Here is a 19019-nt window from a genome sequence, read left to right on the forward strand (position 1 = left end):
TACTTAGCAACTCTATGACCTTTAGGAAGCTACTTAACCTTACTGTGCCTCAGTTTCATTACCTACATAATAAGGAAAATAACGCTTCTTACCTCACAGTATTTTAATTAAGGTTAAATATGTTAATACAGATACTTTCCTTAGAACAGCGCCTGAAACAGGGTAACCAACTTCTGTTCACATATATTTTGCTCAAGACTTATTCACAATGAAATACGTATTTGTTGAAAAATTTTATGACTATTGTAAGTTAAAAGTTTGATGACATAATATTTATAGAGGATCTAAGACATAGCTTAGTAGCAAAAAGAAAAGAAAAATTAGTTACTGTTCCAATGCCCAAGAGGAGCTCTGCTCTACCTACAACAAAAGGATGGATGGCAAAGATACTCTTTTAGATGTCAGAAGCATTTTTCCATTTTGTTAGCATGATCCCCTCAAAGAAAAACGTCTTGAAGAATTACAAGAAGAGATCTTCACTGAAATGATGTCTTCAGAATTACATAGAGCAAATTATCTCCAGCCTGTTAGTTAATAGCAACAACAAGATGTTAGAATGTACTTACCACATATGTGTCATGAGTGGCACATTATGACTTTTCCAAATTTGTTTCAAATTTTGCAAATTTTTAAGTACTGGGTTATTTTTGATCTCAGAGCAATTAAATTACAGAAATATACATCCTTATATTTAAAGTAGCTGCTTGAGAAATTATAAATTTAAGTGCAAATGCACATATACATTGGATACTGTTGGTGCCCCACACCACACACTGTAGGACCAGCTCTACCTTCAGCTATAGCTGTGATGGACAGTTCTTGCACATACTGTAGGCTCCCCTCCTCAAGCTCCCAAAGTGTCCTACTCTAAAGGCACAGTCCATAAGTGCGGTAAATATACATCTCCAGGAGCAACCTTCAGTCAGTGAAAGATGGGTGTCAGTAGGTGGATGTCCCAGCCTCATATTCATTGGAGGGACTGTTCTGAGATTCATTCTACATAGTTCCCCAAAGGGTCCCCAGTAAGACTGAGCCCAGTTGCCTAGAGTTATAACCAGTTCAAGAACCCACTTTTGATTGGGTTTCCCTCCATCCCTGTCTCACTCCCCCCACTGTTTCACTCCAGCATTCTGAGAGATCACCACCCAAATAAATACTCTGTGCCTAAATCAAAATCTAAGAATCTTCTTTTGGGAGAACTCAATCTATGACAAGGATCCTATTACTTTAAATGTTCAATCTGATCATCTTTGTAATTCTTGATAAGTTGAGGGGATAATCACATCAGTTGGTCTCCATGTTAATAATTCTAAACTGTTTTCAATGTTATGGCTTCCTTCTGTTATCCCCTGAATCATACTGCTAATATGAAGATAATTGCCTGTATCTTACTATTTCTATCACCATACCTGACTCATCATTATTAGAAAGAGAAGAATCTTTTGTAACATCTATTTAAATGTTCTATTGTAGAAAAGGGGTTACTATTAATGACACTGGAATAATTTTCAAATTTCAAAGGAAATGTATCTCAACAACAAAAAAATATTTCATGTTGGAAATATGAACTCTTCACTTTGCACGGCCCTTACTCCATATCCATACAGTTCACACAATATTTTGCTCAAGATTTATTCAGCAAAATAGATATTTCTTGAAAAATATTGTTCACTTTCTTTCCCTGCCAGATTGTCTGTTGACATGCCAGTGAATTGTTTATAAAATGAATGCTGTATCTTCCTTTCAGCTGACAGGTCTCTGTGGTTTGCTGTTTATTAGTTTTGTTTGTTGTGATTTAAAATGCACGATCTATTTTTCCCCAGTGTTGTTGTCATTTTTTTTCCTTAGTGAACTAGAAGAAGATAAACAGAATGTTCTTATTTACAAGTAACTACTATGTCGTTAAAACCCACTTTGAATTTCCATTAATCCCTCCCTCCATGCCTCAACTCTTAAAAATATAAAAGAATCTAATGCACAACTTGAGAAGCTTTTATAAGCTCTTTGTGTTGGAGTTGTAAAATATAGAAATTTATTTCTAGGGTCAGAAAAGTCATGTCATTGAAATCTCTTGAAACTGTTGGCATTGAAATGAGAGCAAGACTAATGATATATTCAAAGCAATTATTTTTGGAAAAAAAGCAAATTTTTGTCATTCATCTCTCCATCCATCCATCTAACCATTCATCAAACTTGTAATAAATATCTAATAGGCCGGGCTTTGTGCTCAATGCTAGAAATAGCAGAAATGAATATCTCAGTCCCTGACTTGAATAAGCTCAATCTAGTTGAATAAACAAACATGTAAAAGATGATTGAATTTTAATGTGACACGTGCTATAATAGAGGTATTTTCTAGAAGCTGAGGGCATGTGGGAGCATAGAGAAGAATCGAATTCTCTCAGGGAAGCCTCATTGAAGATGTTATGCTTGAGATGAGTCTTGAAGGCTGAGGTAGGCATACAAGAGTAGGTGGGCATTTCAGGCACATGCAAAGAACAATGTATAACATACAGTTTTTATTTTTATTTTGTGTTGTTTTGTTCACATTTTGTTGGAGAATACAAATCTTTGTCCTAGTACAAAAAAAGAGTAGGAAAGAATCCATGCTGGCACAGAAGGCAGAGGTCTGCCTTAAAGGAATTTGGATTTCACATCATAAGTAATTGGAGTCCTTAAATAAATTTGAGCACTTTAGCAATATTTGTGTTTAAAGACCTGTGTTAGAAAAAAATAATCTGAAGTCACTGTGGAGAATGAATGATAGGAAGTAGCGTTGGAAGGGGGAGGAGATGTGAGAATAGTTTGGCTTCTGATCATCTTCCCATTATCATTGGCATAAATGTCACCATGTGAGAGGGCTTCCTTGACTACTATCTGAAGTAAGTCCCTGGCACAGTGACTAGCTCATAATAGATTCTCTGTAATGATTTTAAGAATATATAAATAGGTAAAAAGAAACACAATAAAGGATGCAAAAAGTAATAAAGACTTGAAAAGTGGAGGTCAGAATGGAATGGAATAAGAAGACATTTAAAAAATATCTTCAATACAAAATAATATGGTTTGGTCATAAATCTGAAGAAAGTAAGTTGTGATCATTTTTGAATTTTTTTTAAAAAAGTAAAAGTTGAAGTCAAAAAAAAAAAGAAAATTGAGACATTGACAAGACCCTGAATTTACTAGTTGAGAAACTGGTTTGATGATATTGCTAATAACATGTCAGAAGTAGCAGATTCAGAGATTGTTGTTGGATGCAGTGGACATGTTGTACGGAGTAAACGGGGAACGTTTTTGAATAGAGAATGCTATAAATAAGCCTTCTCTTGGTTTGTAACCTGGTGAGTTTTAGATACCTCCCAGGACATTCAGGCAGACATCTCCAGTAAAATAGCTGTAAAAAAGCTGGGAATAGACAGGTAGGTAGGTAGGTAGATAGAAAGATAGACGATAGATGATAGGAGACAGAGAATTACAGTTTAGAAAATAGACTGGGCAGGATTCACAGGCGTGATAAATGTTAGTGTTTTGTGATGGTAGCTGAATGATTGTTGTGGATAAGTTTTCCTCAAAAAAAGGATATAGAGTAAGAAGATAATCAAAGGTATAAGAAGATCTAGCAATACAGACAATAAAAAAGTGGGAAAAGAAGCAAAATTGAGAGTTCAAAAAGAAGTTCTAAACAAAATGTTGTCAAATGTGACAAATGCTAAAGAGATCGTGTAAGGTATGAATAATGGAAGATTTCCAGTTCGTAAATTCATATATTTTCTGTAGCAATAGATAAATTATGTAACAATATTCATGCTTTCCAGATGAAAACTAAAAATTCTAAAATTCAGTAGCATGAAAGACAAAATGTTTTCAGTGCTACCATAGACCTGGTAATATGTTGTAGTAAGTCACAGCTCCCATAAGCTAAGATAATAACCTAGCATGTTTTGAATAGCAAAAATGAAATTCCAAGGGTGAACTGGCCACTGTTTGTATATTTACACATCCTTTTTTTCCTAATGTATTCCTAAACAGAACACATCTAGTTTGTATTTCTGATCTTTTTATTTAGTGTACAAAGTCTCAGAATTATTCCCAAGCACATAGTGATAAATGACTTAGAACTTCAAAGTGAAGCAATATTCTTCTACTCTCAAAGCTAATAATCATCCAGCATCCCATTAACTAGAATTAATTTTTGTCTGACCAAGGGAGCAGAGATATAGTGAATAACATGGCCCTTTGCCTAGGATATACGTATTTATTATTACATATAAAAATATAATACTTATTAGACTATATTTATATATATTAGAATTATTTTATTATATATACTAAAATAATTATGTAAGTTGTAAGCTACTTTCATATTTCAGATATATATTATATTCAACAGTGTTTCCTTTAAAAAATTATATAAATAAGAAATATATTTGTTTACCCATCGAAAAGAAACACAGAACCTAATTGAAATAATTTCTGTTAATGAAATATTTTACTATACATAAGCATTATAAAATTGGAACTACTTCCTCAAAGGAAGATCTTATACCATTATAAAAACAATACATAAGTACTACACACAACAACTATTTTTAATTATATTTAGAGAAAAACAATTTTTTACCATTATATCTTTGTGTTCTCATTGCTTATGACATCATAGGTTTCAATCAATATTTGATAATGATAATGATCATACCAATGGTATAAACCAAATAACCCATATTACTTTGATCACACAGTTATTTCTCTGTCATTATCTTGCTATTATAGTAATTACTATTCATTGAGCACTTAACACGGGATATACTCTGTTCTAAATGTCAATCCTGTGTTATCTCAACTAATAGTTTCAACCATTGTACTCTTGAGGTAACTGTGGTTAAATATTCAGTTAAAGGGGGTACAGCTAGCAAGTGGTACAGCTGGTTTTAAACAGAAGTCTTTTTAAATATGTGGTCTTAATCACTATGCTAAAATGAGCCAATTCAGAATATACTTAACCAATCCATCTATTTGTTAAAAAAAAGTCATACTTTCACATCCAATCTAAGATGGAAGGCTGGAAACATGTATTTGCCTTTTATCTACCCCTACAACTACTCTTGGAAGATTTTGAAATACAAAATAAATAATTTCCTACCAAAGAAAAGAATGAGAGGTGCATCAAAGAATAAACTTTTCAAAGATGAAGGTATATGTGAGCAGATTGACAGATGAAACAGAGGGGAAAAAACTACAGGCCAGAATATACCATAAAAATACTGCTGAGTAGTTGTGAAAATATTCACTTGAAAACAACCTGGGGAGGATTTGGGCTCAAAGTCAACTGATGCAACAAAGAACCAAAGTGAGAAATAACACTGAAAACAGGAAAATTCATTAAAAATATTATATAAAATAAATTTACCAGTCAGCAACCTAATTTCTCTTCCAGAGCCTCTGCATAGACAGCCAGGCTTTCCCCCAGGCATGACACTTGATAACATACTCTAAAAAAAATTGAAATAATCTGTTTAGAGAAAGTCGAAGTATGACTCTGAAGTAAGTACCCTCGAAAAATTCTTATTCTTACATTTTGGCCCACAGTTGATCAGATAGCTCTCTACCTGTGCTCCTCAAGGTCTATCAGTAAAATGCCCCATCTAGTCCCATACCTTGCCCCAAGTTGAAATTCTCAACCACCTAAAGAAACAGACCTATTTAAAAAGAGTCAAAGGAAACCCACTACACTCTCTCAATAACACTGTCTTCAATATGAACATATAACGAAGAATCACTATATATAATTCCAGAAACATAACAGCTAAGATTCAAAATAAACATAGTAAAAGTGACCACCAGAGAAAACAGGTAATTCAGAACACAGAAACCAACTTTTAAAAATCTTTAATTATGTAATAGTGAGTTCAAGAATATATTACACCATAAAACAATATCAGAATACCATTGCTTAAAAAATAAACAAGAAAAACCTCTTAGAAAAAAAAATTAAATTTCTCCAAAAGAGAATGAAATTGAAAAGAAAACAAAATCTCCTAAAATATAGAAGAAAAAGACAAAAAGATGAGAAATACGAAAGAAAACATAAACAATACGGAAGAGCATTCTACGAAAGCCAACATGCAACAGTGGAAGGGAACAGAGAAAAATGAAGGGAGAGTGGACATGGTAGCCCCAGAATTCCAAATTTGACCCCGAAAATGGTAAATACGACAAGATATAATGAGATGTCACACCTGTGACTATGTTACGTTCCATGGCAAAAGGGATTTTACAGACGTAAGTAAGGTTGTCAATCAGGAGAGTTTAAGTTAATCTGGGTGGGCTTAATCTAACCATATGAGCCTTCTAAAAGCATAGGATTTTCTCTGGCTAGTAGCAGAAGAAAAAGTCGAGATTTGAAGCATAAAGGGAATTCAACATGTCATTGCTGGCTTTTAAGATGGAGTGGGGCCATGTGCCAAGGAATACAGGCAACTTTTAGGAGCTGAGAGTGGTCCCCGGATGAGAGTCAGCACAGTAACAGGAGACTCAGTTCTACAGTCACACGACAATGAATTCTGCCGTCAACCAGAATGAGCAAGGAAACAGATTCTCCCCTCCAGCCTAAAAGGAACATAGCCCTACTAACGCCTTGATTTCAGCTGTGTGAGACCCTAATCCAAGAACCCAGCTGAACCCACCTGAACTTTTGACGTAAAGAACTGAGAAATTGTAAATAGGCATTAGTCTGTCGTAATTTGTTACATAGCAACAGAAAACTAATGAGGAGGGAATGATGATAATGATGAGTGCTGATGAGGACTATGAAAGGGAATTCCACAGATTTGAACCGGCCATGGTTTTTAGATTGAAATGGCCTTTCTGGTGTTCAACAAAAAAGACCCACAACTGGATAAAATAGTGCAAAACTTCAGAATGCCAATTACAAAGAGAAGATACTAAAGTCTTCCAGTGGGAGAAGTAAAAGCTACTTAACAGAAATATTAAAAATGAACTGGTATCAGAGGCAGTCGATCCATGCCTCTGGTTTTTAATCTAGACATTCTAATTTGAATCCTGACATGGCCACTTACTAGCTCTGTGATCTTGAGAATGTTACTTGTCAGTCCCCAAGTTTGCTACCTGTAGAATGGGTATAATAATATTATCTCACAGGGCTGTTGTAAGGATTCAATGAATATATCCGTGTAGATATGCTATATAGCTATAGATAGACATAGACACAGACAGAGCTAGGGTGCTAAGAATAGTTTCTGCACAAATAAAACACTTTTTCCGTCTTTCCTGGATCATTTCCGTTGACTTACAAACATGTAAGCTCTCTAGTCCCAATGAAACAAATGAAAACAAAAACCTTTCGTGACTGCATATCTCTCTCCAACTATAGACCCATTTTCCAATCCCCTTTAGAGCAAAACTCCACAGAATTGACAATTTTTGTTGTCTCTGACTCCTTTATGCCCGTTCTGTCTCAACCGATCTAATTTTTGCCCCAATCTCAAATTTATACTCTCAAAATAATGTCTGAAAAATGACAGGTAAAATGAAAACAACTCTTTATAGTAAACAATCAATAGATATTTTATTAAGTTGGTAAAGCAGAAAATAGAGGCGTGATCACATTTTCTAGTTAAGAATATCATAAACAGAACAACAATTTTAAAAGATTTCCTCTGGGCCGTGGGTCAGGGGGTAGGAGAGAAGAGGGTAGTGATTTTTACTTTGCATCACAAGCCCTTCTGATCTGCTTGATTGGTTACTACGTATATATATGATTTGAGAAAATAATTTAAATTTATAACAGCATAAGTCACTCATTTTCTGCTATTTATTAGCTACAGAACTTTCCACATGGGAACCTATGAGCTATCTTTTAAAAAACAATCATTGGTCTTTTTCATTTCTAAAAGTATAGACTTCTGTTATAGTTGAATACTTTTATTCAGGAAAACACTATTTCTGAATATTTGGGGATCTGATTTTTGCCATAGAGGCCCTGCACAAAATGACAACCACGGCATTCTAAATGTAAGCCATTCTCAGTGACATAATCAGTACATTTCACTATCCTAATAATACAAAAACACATGATAACTTTGTAATAACAATAACAACCAATATTAGCCAATGAATGTCATATGGTAGGACCTGGATCAGAAAATGGCCTGAATGAGATATTGCACAGGCTCTCTGCTGGGGGTGGATAGCAAGTGAGGCCCCACACCCCCAGATATATCAGCTGAAGCACAAGGAAGGATCGCTTAACTCACACACATGACCTAGGAACAGAGACAGTCCCTTTAGCCTGAATCAAATGCACGCTTGTGTGCTCACACACACACACACACACCCCTCCTATAGACTTCTGACCTGGGAAGATCTCATGTCTTTTCAAGATGAATCATAATCAAAAGGGATCCAGCATAGGACCTATGTCAAAAACCACTAGTACATAGAAGGAAAGGAACAGAAATAAAAAAGCAAATGACAAAAGTTTTGCTATAGAGCAGGTGAAAATGGAGACAAAGGATTTTCCCAATCACTCAAAAAAAATAAATTTGTAAGTGTCTTTATTTAAAAAGAGCTCTAAGCAGAAGGGGCCCAGCAAGGAATATGATGACAAAAAAAATAGACGAAATATGAGCTGGAGGAAAGAGTGAGCCTGGACACTACAGTTAAAATTGAGCGTGTATAGAATTTTTTTTTCTACCCTCATCCTGGACATTGAGGACTCTACGGAGCAAGGCTCCTGCCCCATGGAACAGAGTCCACAAAATGGCTTTCACTCCCTCATTTTCCTTGCTGTAAAATATATAAGAAATAAAATCAGAGTTCTCCTTTTGTAATCATATCCCAGAAGGGTTGAGCCAGCAATTTATGCAAACCTGTGTTTTTCTTGTCTGCAAAACTGCGCATGAGAACATTTCACCGTGTCTAGACAGCATTAGATGATATGACGATCAGCACCGGGTTATTTTAACCTTGACTCCAATTTGGGAGACAGGAATCCATGGGGAGGGAGATAAGTTTCCAATGCTCTTTCCAACGAATTATGTTACTTTTGAGTTGTGTGTGCTCTGAGAGCAAGCGGGACGATAAACAAATAAAAATGAAAATAAAAATAATTTTCAAAAAAGAAATAACTCACGATGTGACATAACTTTCACCTACTGGTTTTCTCTTGTCTGTCTGCTGGAGCGCTCACTTTGAGAAGGGGGGAGCCCCAAGTTGTCGTCCACACCAAGAGAAAAAGCAGAAGACCCTGCTTCTAGATTTTGTGGTCTAGAAAGAGAGAAGGAAATAAGCATTCATCCATTACTTTCACCCCGCTGCCTCAGCCTCCTCACTCGGACAGTGCTCAAGTGGATCCGTAATATTTTGAGATTTAAGTTTCTGGCGTACAGAATTTCTGAATCCTAAGGGAAATTGAAAATGGACGGCAGCAATTTCCTTCTGCTTTTTACGCGGAAAAGGTGCTAAAACCAAAACATGAATATTGAAAAGGAAAGAACTCTTAAATGTAGACACATTAACCTAAATATGTAAAGGAAAAGACTCCTAAGTAAAACACTAGTTTTAAGCAACTTTAAAGGTAGAAATTATCTTCTCTCCATAGCAGTGTTTCTATATCCTCCCAAAATTCTAGAAAATATTCACATGGAAATGTGACTCGTCAATGGCTGATGTAATAGCGGTGGCCCTAACCCGGAATTCCACTACACTCATAATGCCCCATCATCATCTGTCCCTGTGCTGCTCCGGTCAGCAACAAATAGGAAAAAAGACATATAAAATTAAGTGCAAAGTATAGAAAATTGTTTAGATATTTAGTAATAGCAAAAACAACAAGATGTACATCAAGATACATGAATTCCACTGGAGATAAGCACATACTGACGCCAATAAAAACATTAGGCTTTTGGGGTCCGCCTGGTGGCACAAGCTGTTAAGTGCGTGCGCTCTGCTGCGGCGGCCTGGGGTTCGCAGGTTCGGATCCCCGGCGTGCACCGACGTATTGCTCGTTAAGCCATGCTGTGGCGGAGTCCCATATAAAGTGGAGGAAGATGGCCACGGTTGTTAGCTCAGGACCCATCTTCCTCAAGAAAAAAGGGGAGGATTGGCATCAGATGTTAGCTCAGGGTTAGTCCTCCTCACAAAAAAAAATAAAATAAAATACTAGGCTTTTTTTCTTTTATGTTCTTTCTTATTTGTGTTAAACAGTGAAATAATAATTATGGTACATTTTAATGAAGATGAGAAATAAATAAAAATATTTTCAAAATATAATACAGATAGTGATATCTTAAGGAAGTTTAAATTTTAAAGGATCAAGATGGATATGATAGATATTTGTCCAATGTCCAAATCATTATGTTACTTTTTCCAAATGAATACCCATTTTTTGGTCATCTCTACATAAGGAATAAAAATTAACTAAACGAGTAATCAGAGATATCATGGTATAGCGCAAAGAGCATGGCCTTTGGAATGAGACAGTGTAAGTTTCCGCCCCTTACTTAGCCATGTAAACTTAGGCAAGGTATTTAACTCCTCTGAACCATAATTTCCTAGTATGTACCAGAGATTATGATCCCATTTTTTTAGGATCAAAGGAAAGATTCAGATTAGGAAAAAAGCTCCTAGCACAGAGCCTAGCACACAGTGAGTGACGGCTGCCTAGCTATTTATAAATGTGTATGTGTGCATATATGTAACAAGCAATAAAAAGATTCTCTCTACCTTCCTTTCTCTTTCTCCTCCTCACTTCATCTCTTCCTCACTTCCTTTTTTTCTGCAACAAGTGAAACTATCTGACGCATAAAGAGAAAGTATCGTGGGAAAGTACCTCCTTTTTCTCTTAAACTATACACGAGCTGTGGTTTGAAAAGCAACAGCCTCCCCAACTCTCTTTTTATCCTCTAGGAATGTAAACATATTTTTTGTTGCTAACATCTGGTCTTTCTCAATGTCTCACTAAGTCCTGTTGTGGAAAAAATAGGAGAAATTGAGCTTTGGCTCAGATGGGGTTAAGAAAGGGAAGTTAAAAGGATACCAGGATTCAAACCCCTGGAGTGTCACTCCCAAAACAGTTTCCAGAGTATAATCTTTGGAAAATTTCGCGGTGAAAGATTCTGGAGGAAGACTTTTTTAAGAGACACATTCAAATGCCTCGGACCCATAGGGGTGCCAGGGAACTGACGCAGCTGGTCATTTCATGAACCATTTAAGTGAGAACACTTGGTAGCTACATACAGATATTTCTGCCAACTCAATTCACCAACAGAAATATTTTCCTGACTTTATGCAGAAGCCTCTTCTGCCCATTAACCATAGGACGGATATGAGACTTCCCCTTCTATATCATTCAGCTGCTCAGTGCGACATCTCCCAGCAACACTCGAGACTTTTTAACACCAACAGAGATCACAAGACTGCCAACTGAATTCAGAGGAGAAACTCCTGAATCTGTATTTTGGGATAGGATTGGGGACACTAGGCTACTCTAGAGTGGACAACCATTTTTAATATATATTTTATATAATAGCTAACATCTATTTAGCACCATGTGCCAGGCACTGAGCTAAGTACTTTACAGGTACTGATTTTTCACAGTAACTCCATGGGGTAGGCACTACAATCTTCTCCATTTAACAGATGGCAAAATAGAAGCCTAAGAAGTTCAGTAAACTGCAAGAACCTCTCATGTATCAGTAAGCAATAGAGTCAAAATTCTACTCCAGGTGTGTCCAACCCCAACATCCATTCTGTTAACCATTAGAAATGGATTAAGAGAGACCATTACTCCAGAAAGCCAAGAGTGAAGAAAGGATTGAGGTGGCGCGGTAGAGAGGTGGGGTAGTGATGCTTCCTTATCCTGAACTCAAACCAGTTATATAGTTGCTAATTGGGAAGCTAAATCTTTTATATTAAATGTATATGGTACAGATGAATGTAACCCCATCTTGTTGAAAGAGTACGACTGGACATATACACCTTTGACAGTAACTGGTGTGAGTGTACTTACTTCCGAAATGCATCCTTCTTTTTATTTAGTTGTTTGGTAGGCAGCTCCTGCCTCAGCTTCTGTATTATCCAAATCACAGATACACATAGATGGGTCTCCATGAGGTTTTCATGCAGTGCCTCTAAATAGATTTGAGATGAGAAGAAAACAATCCACCACCCCAACACACGCACACACTTCTCTACCTTGGGGAGGGAGAAGAACACTGAGCATACCAATTCTGAAGAAATCTTCAATCTCATACTGCTTAGCCTCTCTGACTGTAATCACTTTATTGCTTTGGATGGGTGAGGGAATAAGTTTCGAGCACCAGATTCAGGCCATCTCCTTTGTAAGTCATGTCTCAGTTGTCTTTCCTACCTTGTTGTGTGTGTGGGAGTAAATAGGATCTGTCTTCTTGGAGATTTGGCCAAACCTGAGATCACAAGAGTTCTATGTGAACATCAGTTGCTCCCCAAAAAAGAAAAGAAAACTTGAACTCTTTTATTCAACAATAAATCCATCTTCTTATCTCTACCATTTCATAAACTTCACTTTTTCCTTGCTGGTTATACAACAGTAGATCTGTGATGGGAGTAATGACTTCCATTGTAAACCTATGCAAATGAATTCCAAGTGTGCTGTCAGATGATGAAAGGAAAAATGATGACAATTTTATTCTACTTGTTCTAGAGTAAACAGTGGTAAACTAATTACACGATACACCTCAACTGAATATCTATGAATGGAGGAAAAGTCTCTGATTACTGGTTTTGTCTTTATTTCTATTTGATAAATTACATTTAATTATGGTGTAATTAGACAACACCTTTAGCATTAAAAATATAAGCCATGTAATAAGGTATAATTTCTGAGAACAGCATAAATTCTAATGACTGTAAATAAAGAGACCACATGATAACTCCGTGAATTCATCAGAACAGTTCGGTTTATATATTTTTTAAAAAGATTGCTTTGCATAATATGGAACTTTATTCAAAGTGTCAATTCTAGAATTCTTTATGAAAAAGCAATTGAAGAAATCAGTCTTACATGCAAATGCATTTTATAATAGATAGAATCTACCCACTAAATGAAGCCTTGGAAATTAAAAAAATTACCCACCAAATTCTCCTCTAATTGAAGCAACTAGTAATTAAATCAAGTGCTTAACTAGTTAATTACAATTAAACAGTAAATTTCAAAGCCTCTCGAAGTTGACATTGAGCCAGGAATTGCCTATGTCTCTTCAGTCCCCTCACAACCCCCCACTGCTTTCCTGCATTTCACGTCCAAGTCAGCAGGGTGAGATATCTGGAAACCACTTCCAGCAAGGTCCATTAGTCCAAGGATATTTCTATAAATCTTTTTGATCAAAATACAAGAAAATGACACTGACTGCTATTCATAACTCACTTTCATATTCTGTTATGTAAATATGTGCAGACTTGGCTGTTGGCAGTAACAATGGTGACTCCAAATCTTGCTACCTTACCAGATTAGAGGCAAAGGGGCAGAGGAGAGAAGGGCACCTTGGTACCTTTCATCCAACTGCTCATCTATACTTTTCCTACCTCTTATCTATTTGGAAGTGAAGAAAACATTTACTCCATGCCATGTAACATTTGGGGACCAAAGACAAAACTTCCAGAATACATCAGAAATTATATCTTCTTTTGCAAGTCTTGGCATGAAAGTTCTAACATTGCTCTCTTTGGTCACTTTATAGTTATAAATTTCCTGTTGAATGCTAGCTCTAAAAAGCCTCTATACTATACTCTCTCCTTTCAATTTATTATTCTACGGTGATCAGAAAGTCTCTACTGAAAATGATATTTAAAATTCATGCCACTGCCATCTGGAATGCATGCCTCATTAACTGAAGATTCTGGATCATGGTCTCAATCTCCATTCCAACTCTTACGTTTGTCTTAGATGATTCTAAGGCAATGTTGCTGACCCAAATTACACAGCAGTCTTGCATCACCACCTTGTTGTCTCCAAGATCTCCACTTTACCTCATCTGTTGACTCCTCTGGGCGCCCTCTGGACACTGTCATCTACAAAACTTTCCCAGCTTTGCAATACTAAATTCAAATATCATCCTCCCTGAACACATCTGCCTCTCCTTCTGTCTTGTTTCCTGAACCATTTCTGCTACATCTGTTCTCCTAACACACTGGGACTATTAATCCACCAACCCCTCTCTTTCTTCCTGTATATCAGTTCCCTGTTTCATAATATTGTTCCTGAATAAAGAAGGTAATGTGATATGGCAATAGTTCCTATTCAGACAAGACACTGAGGTAAGCATCTCCAGCTATTGAGAGAAGTAACCAAGGAGAGAGAGAGAATGAGAAGAATAAAGACAAAAGGTGGATTTAACTGTCCTTTTCCCCCAACCAATTGGTATTGAACTCCTCTATCAACAAGCCATCTGAGAAAGATGAAGACAAGACTCCTTGAGATGAAGAGAAACATTCACAAAAAGAATTTTGAACTTTGAATTCATGGGATATGTGTTCCCAAAGAGACTATTTTAAAATACAAGATTCAGTTATCTTTAATCAGCAAATTTACTTTACTATCCTTAGTGGAAATGGGAGGTCCAGCTCAAGATGAGTTCAGGACTGAAAAATTCAGATACACTTTTTTACTTTGAAGTCATTGTGTGTAATTCCAGCCTACCAATTACAGTCTGTTGTTATTAGTTTAGTCATTCTTTTACTAATACTCTGAACACAATTTTCCCGTTGTCCTTTAGTTACACCTCTCCCAACACCCTAATCCAGGACGTAGCCAACCATCTGTCTCTCCTGTGCAAGCTGTGAGGCTGATGGGAAAGTTCACACATCTGAGATTAAAACCATTGCAAACTGACTGGGACTTCAATCCTGCCCAGGAATCCTGCTAGGTTTCTCTTGTCGACTCTCTCTCACCTCCTGTCATTTCTCTCTCTCCCAAGAGATTATCTCACTGCCTACATTTATCTATATATTTCACAGAGACTATAGAAGCCTTCAGAAGATAACCCAACTTTGCACCACCATACCCATAAGCCTACCTGAAATTGCTCTCTTCTTTTCCACTTTCTCTCCCATTACAAGAGATGAGGTATCGTGGGAGGAGGTCATCAAGCGGATGTGAACAACTGGTTGACCCATCAGCTGGACCAGCAATCGGAGGCTCCTTACCCCCTCCTCTGCCCTTGGGATGTGTGTTCTGCCCACCGTTCCCACACTAGGAGTCATTTCAAGGACACAGCCTTGAGAGAGTAATATGTTGCTGAGACCATCTGGACGGTATACATGACTGAACCCTGTGAAGGCCTCTATATAAACTTTTAAGATTCTGGTGGGCAGTTGCAGGTATCTACTTGTCTTGGGGCCTCCCAAGACAAGCCTCACATGTAAGATTCCTTGCTTATTAAAACTGCCACCTACCAATCTGGAGTAGTCTGCCTCTTTCTTCAGGCTCTCCCTGCCCTCTGCATATGGGGGCCAGTTTTGAGTTGCATCTGGGGATCTCCTGAGGTTGTGGACCAACAGGTATCTCCATTCTCCAAGAAAAGAAATATTTCGATTTCAAAGAAAACTCCCGAATACTAACCTAGCTTCTCCTTCTCTTCGTAGGCAATCCCCTTTAAGGAGTTTTTTATTCTTAATAGTCTTCAGTGCTCTCCTTTCCTTTCTCTCCTATCTTCTCTAATCTGAAAATCTGTCCCATCACACAACTGACAACCTCCCTGTGCTCTAGAACTTCAGGGACCAGGTATAAGGCAACTGAGAAAAGTATCAACTTCTGTTTTGTTCTCATACAGCTGCCATAACCATCCACGGGAAACCTTACAAGTTGAAGAGCACAGCAAGAATGCCGAGTGTACACACATCTTGTACAATGACAGCTGCTTCTCTCCCCACACCTCCCCTCTCCATGCCTCCAACTTCTCCTCATTCCCCAACTCCTGCAAAATTTCCTTTGTGCTGATACAAGAACTTTCTTACTTGACTGTTGTCTTCATTGTGTTGTGGTTCTTCTCATCCACATATCCTTACCGTGATGGAAGAATACGTCTTCACACTTGGCAGAGTTCCAACATCAGACTTTGTGGGCCAAGCTATAATTTTGACTAGGTCTTTAACTATCCCAAAATGGGAATATTACCTGAAAAACATGTTAACTTGTGAATTTTACCTAGTCATAGATTAAATACAATTCGTTTAAGTCACACGTTTACAACGCTTACACATTGCACCACAGAGATCACCTCTCACTAGGGTCACCACCAACAAGCGTGTTCTAAATCCAGAAGGAACGTTTATTATTATTACTTGACTTGACTTTACAGAGGTATTTGACACAGTCCATTACGCGTTCTTATGTACTCGTCATTTTACAAGCAAACAAAACACCTCAATTCTGTGACCATGTGACCACACCCTCCCCTGACATTCTCCTCTGTCCTAAGCCACTCTTTTCAGGCTCCTTTCTCAGCTCTTCCTCCTCAATTTGACTATTAATATTTGATTTGTACATGGCTCTAAAGTAAACCTCGTTTTCTTCTCACTCTGTGTTCTGTGCCCAGATTGTCTCACTCCGTCCACAGGCTTTAATTTTTATCTATGCATTGATTATTCCCAAATGTTTTATCTATAGCCCAAATTATTTTTCTGAGCTCAGATCCACACACAGACATCTAAAATTCACGATATGCAAAATCAAACTCATCATTCCCCCCTTCCCCCTCCAAAAACAGACTTCTCCATTATTCTTTATTTCAGTTATAGCACTAGCCTTTACCTAACTGTTAAGCCAGAAATCTGAGGTACTGTTTTATGAATACATGTGTGTATCTGAGAACATAAAATAGATTTCTTAACTTGAGTTGCATTCAGAAAAATGTTTGAAGGCCAAATTTACCATATAAAGTGCTTAGGAAAGTGTCTGACACACAGTAACTATTGTAAAATGTTAGTAATTATTTTAACTATTGTCATTAAACCCTCATTCTTCTTCACTGTCCCTTCACAGCCAATGCATCACCAAATCTTCTTGTTTTATTTCATAAACATACCTTTATCTCATCTACTTTCCTCCAAGGCTTCTGCACTGGCCTACTCTAAACTGCTATGTCTCTCACCCAGCCCACTATAACAGCCCCCTAACTGCTCTTCTGATGACCACTCTTGCCCCTCCTCAGATTCTTCCCCATCCGGCCTCCAGGTTGACCTGTTCGTGAAACCAATGTGATCCAGTCCACACCTCTCCCTCCTCCATTAGCATCTTTCAAAAAATTCATTATTAATATGGTCTATATAGCTTTGGTTTATATGCATATCGATTCACTCATCACTCTCCCACTCTGCCAATATATTCCAGCTATACCGTCCCTTCTCTCGGTTTCCTGATCTCACCAAATTCCTTTCCAATTCTGGGCTTCTGCACCTCTGTTTTCTCTGCCTAGAATACAACCGTACACTGCCACCCATCCCCTACTTTTTGCCTAACTACGTTCTACTTATTTTCTTAGTCTAAGTTTATAGTTTAAAGTTTACATTCTCCAGGAAGCTTTACCTGATATCTTTCAATTAGTAAATTCCAAACCATACATCATGGCCCACAGTGTGTTATGGAATCAACTCAGTGTATCTATAACCAGTATTTTTCAAAAAGTGTTATGTTATGGTGTGAATTGGGAGGGGTGGGATGGATAGGATGGATACATAACGCATTACATGCAGTTAAGGTAAAGTACTATTTTAGAAATTTGTGTGTGTGTGTTGGTGATGAAAGAGAGTACATTTTTCTCACTGATTCACATTCAAAAATAAGTTTAAAAGCACAAGTTTGAAAACCACTCTTCTAAGTGATATTCATCATTTATTTCTTTTTATAACACCAGCGTTTGCCTTTTAGTAAAATGAACACACTCAGGCTGTTATCTGTACATATCTGCAGCAGAAGTGTTTGTCTTACATAAAATTTAGGAAGTAAAGTATGCTAAGACTTAACCTCCATTAAATAATGTGTCAAAACATAACCTCCATTAAATAATAGATTATTTTCTAAAGTTGGGCCCTCATCACTGAGGGTTTCTTTTTTCAGCACCTATCATAAAGCCATAAAATGAGGAACATAAGGATGGATCTTTTGCTACAGGTGCTGCTACCCCTGCTAATTTCAGGTTCAGCAACCACATAAACCCGGGCCGGCAGGCAGACATGCCAGAGTTCCAATGCCTTCTCTGTTGGCTGCCAGTTTAAAACTTTTTGCAAGTTACATAACTCTTTGAAGTTTTTTGTTTCCTCATCTATTTTTTGGAGATGACACTCTGCCTTATTGAGTTATAAATGTTAAATGGGACAACATGCACTTAGAATAGTGTCTTTCAAGTGTCAGGCCTTTAATAAATGTTGGTTCCATTCCTCTTCTCTATTTCTTTTCCTTCTCCAATCCCTAGATGTTGTTCCTTTTCTAAGTACAGTCAGCATCCTGAGACTACTGGCTTGGTCTCCTAACAATGGCTTTTCTAACATATAATATGTGATCCTATTTCACACTTATTTGCTAATGTAATTGTAATGTAATCAAATTAATTTCAATTACAATATAAGCCAAACTAATGACATCATGAAGTTTTTAATTTTTTTCATCTTATTCATATTCTCTTCTATTCTCCTATTTATAGCTGAGCAGGCCACCCGTTTGGACAATCTCTCTCAGTGATTCTACGATTCACATTCAAATATTCCAAGTCAGGTGTGGAAATGTGGAATCTCTTCTGTATAAATCGGACTGTTTGCTATACAATGTAGGTGTGCTGTCACTTTCTAGCAGATTATGCCCATGGGTTGAGGGAAAATAAAGTGTGTCTCAAAAGGAAGATCTTATTATGGCTCCACCAAAATGTGCTTTATGAAATAACTGAAATGGACATCATGATTTGATTGACCTAACAAAAGTTACTATTTTACTCATCCTCAGTTCAGGACTAAAGAATCTATCATCATTT

General features: G+C 37.0%; 1 long non-coding RNA gene across 3 annotated transcripts in view; it reads right to left on the reverse strand.

The window, feature by feature from the left end:
• The window catches only part of LOC131402395 (uncharacterized), a 43382-nt gene extending 27234 nt beyond the window's left edge, over window positions 1-16148 (reverse strand). Inside the window, exons 1-3 of one of the 3 annotated variants that reach the window (XR_009218629.1) lie at window positions 16012-16148; window positions 5408-5489; window positions 361-524 (exon numbers count right to left, since the gene is read on the reverse strand). This is a non-coding gene — a long non-coding RNA (uncharacterized LOC131402395). Of the gene's footprint in view, window positions 1-360; window positions 525-5407; window positions 5490-9208; window positions 9286-10849; window positions 12150-16011 lie in introns of those variants that run through there. The other 2 variants (XR_009218631.1, XR_009218630.1) reach the window with 2 other exon arrangements.
• Window positions 16149-19019: the final 2871 nt, after the last annotated feature.

Source organism: Diceros bicornis, unplaced genomic scaffold (genome assembly GCF_020826845.1).
Source record: "Diceros bicornis minor isolate mBicDic1 unplaced genomic scaffold, mDicBic1.mat.cur scaffold_100_ctg1, whole genome shotgun sequence".
In the NCBI taxonomy this organism is placed as follows: domain Eukaryota; kingdom Metazoa; phylum Chordata; class Mammalia; order Perissodactyla; family Rhinocerotidae; genus Diceros; species Diceros bicornis.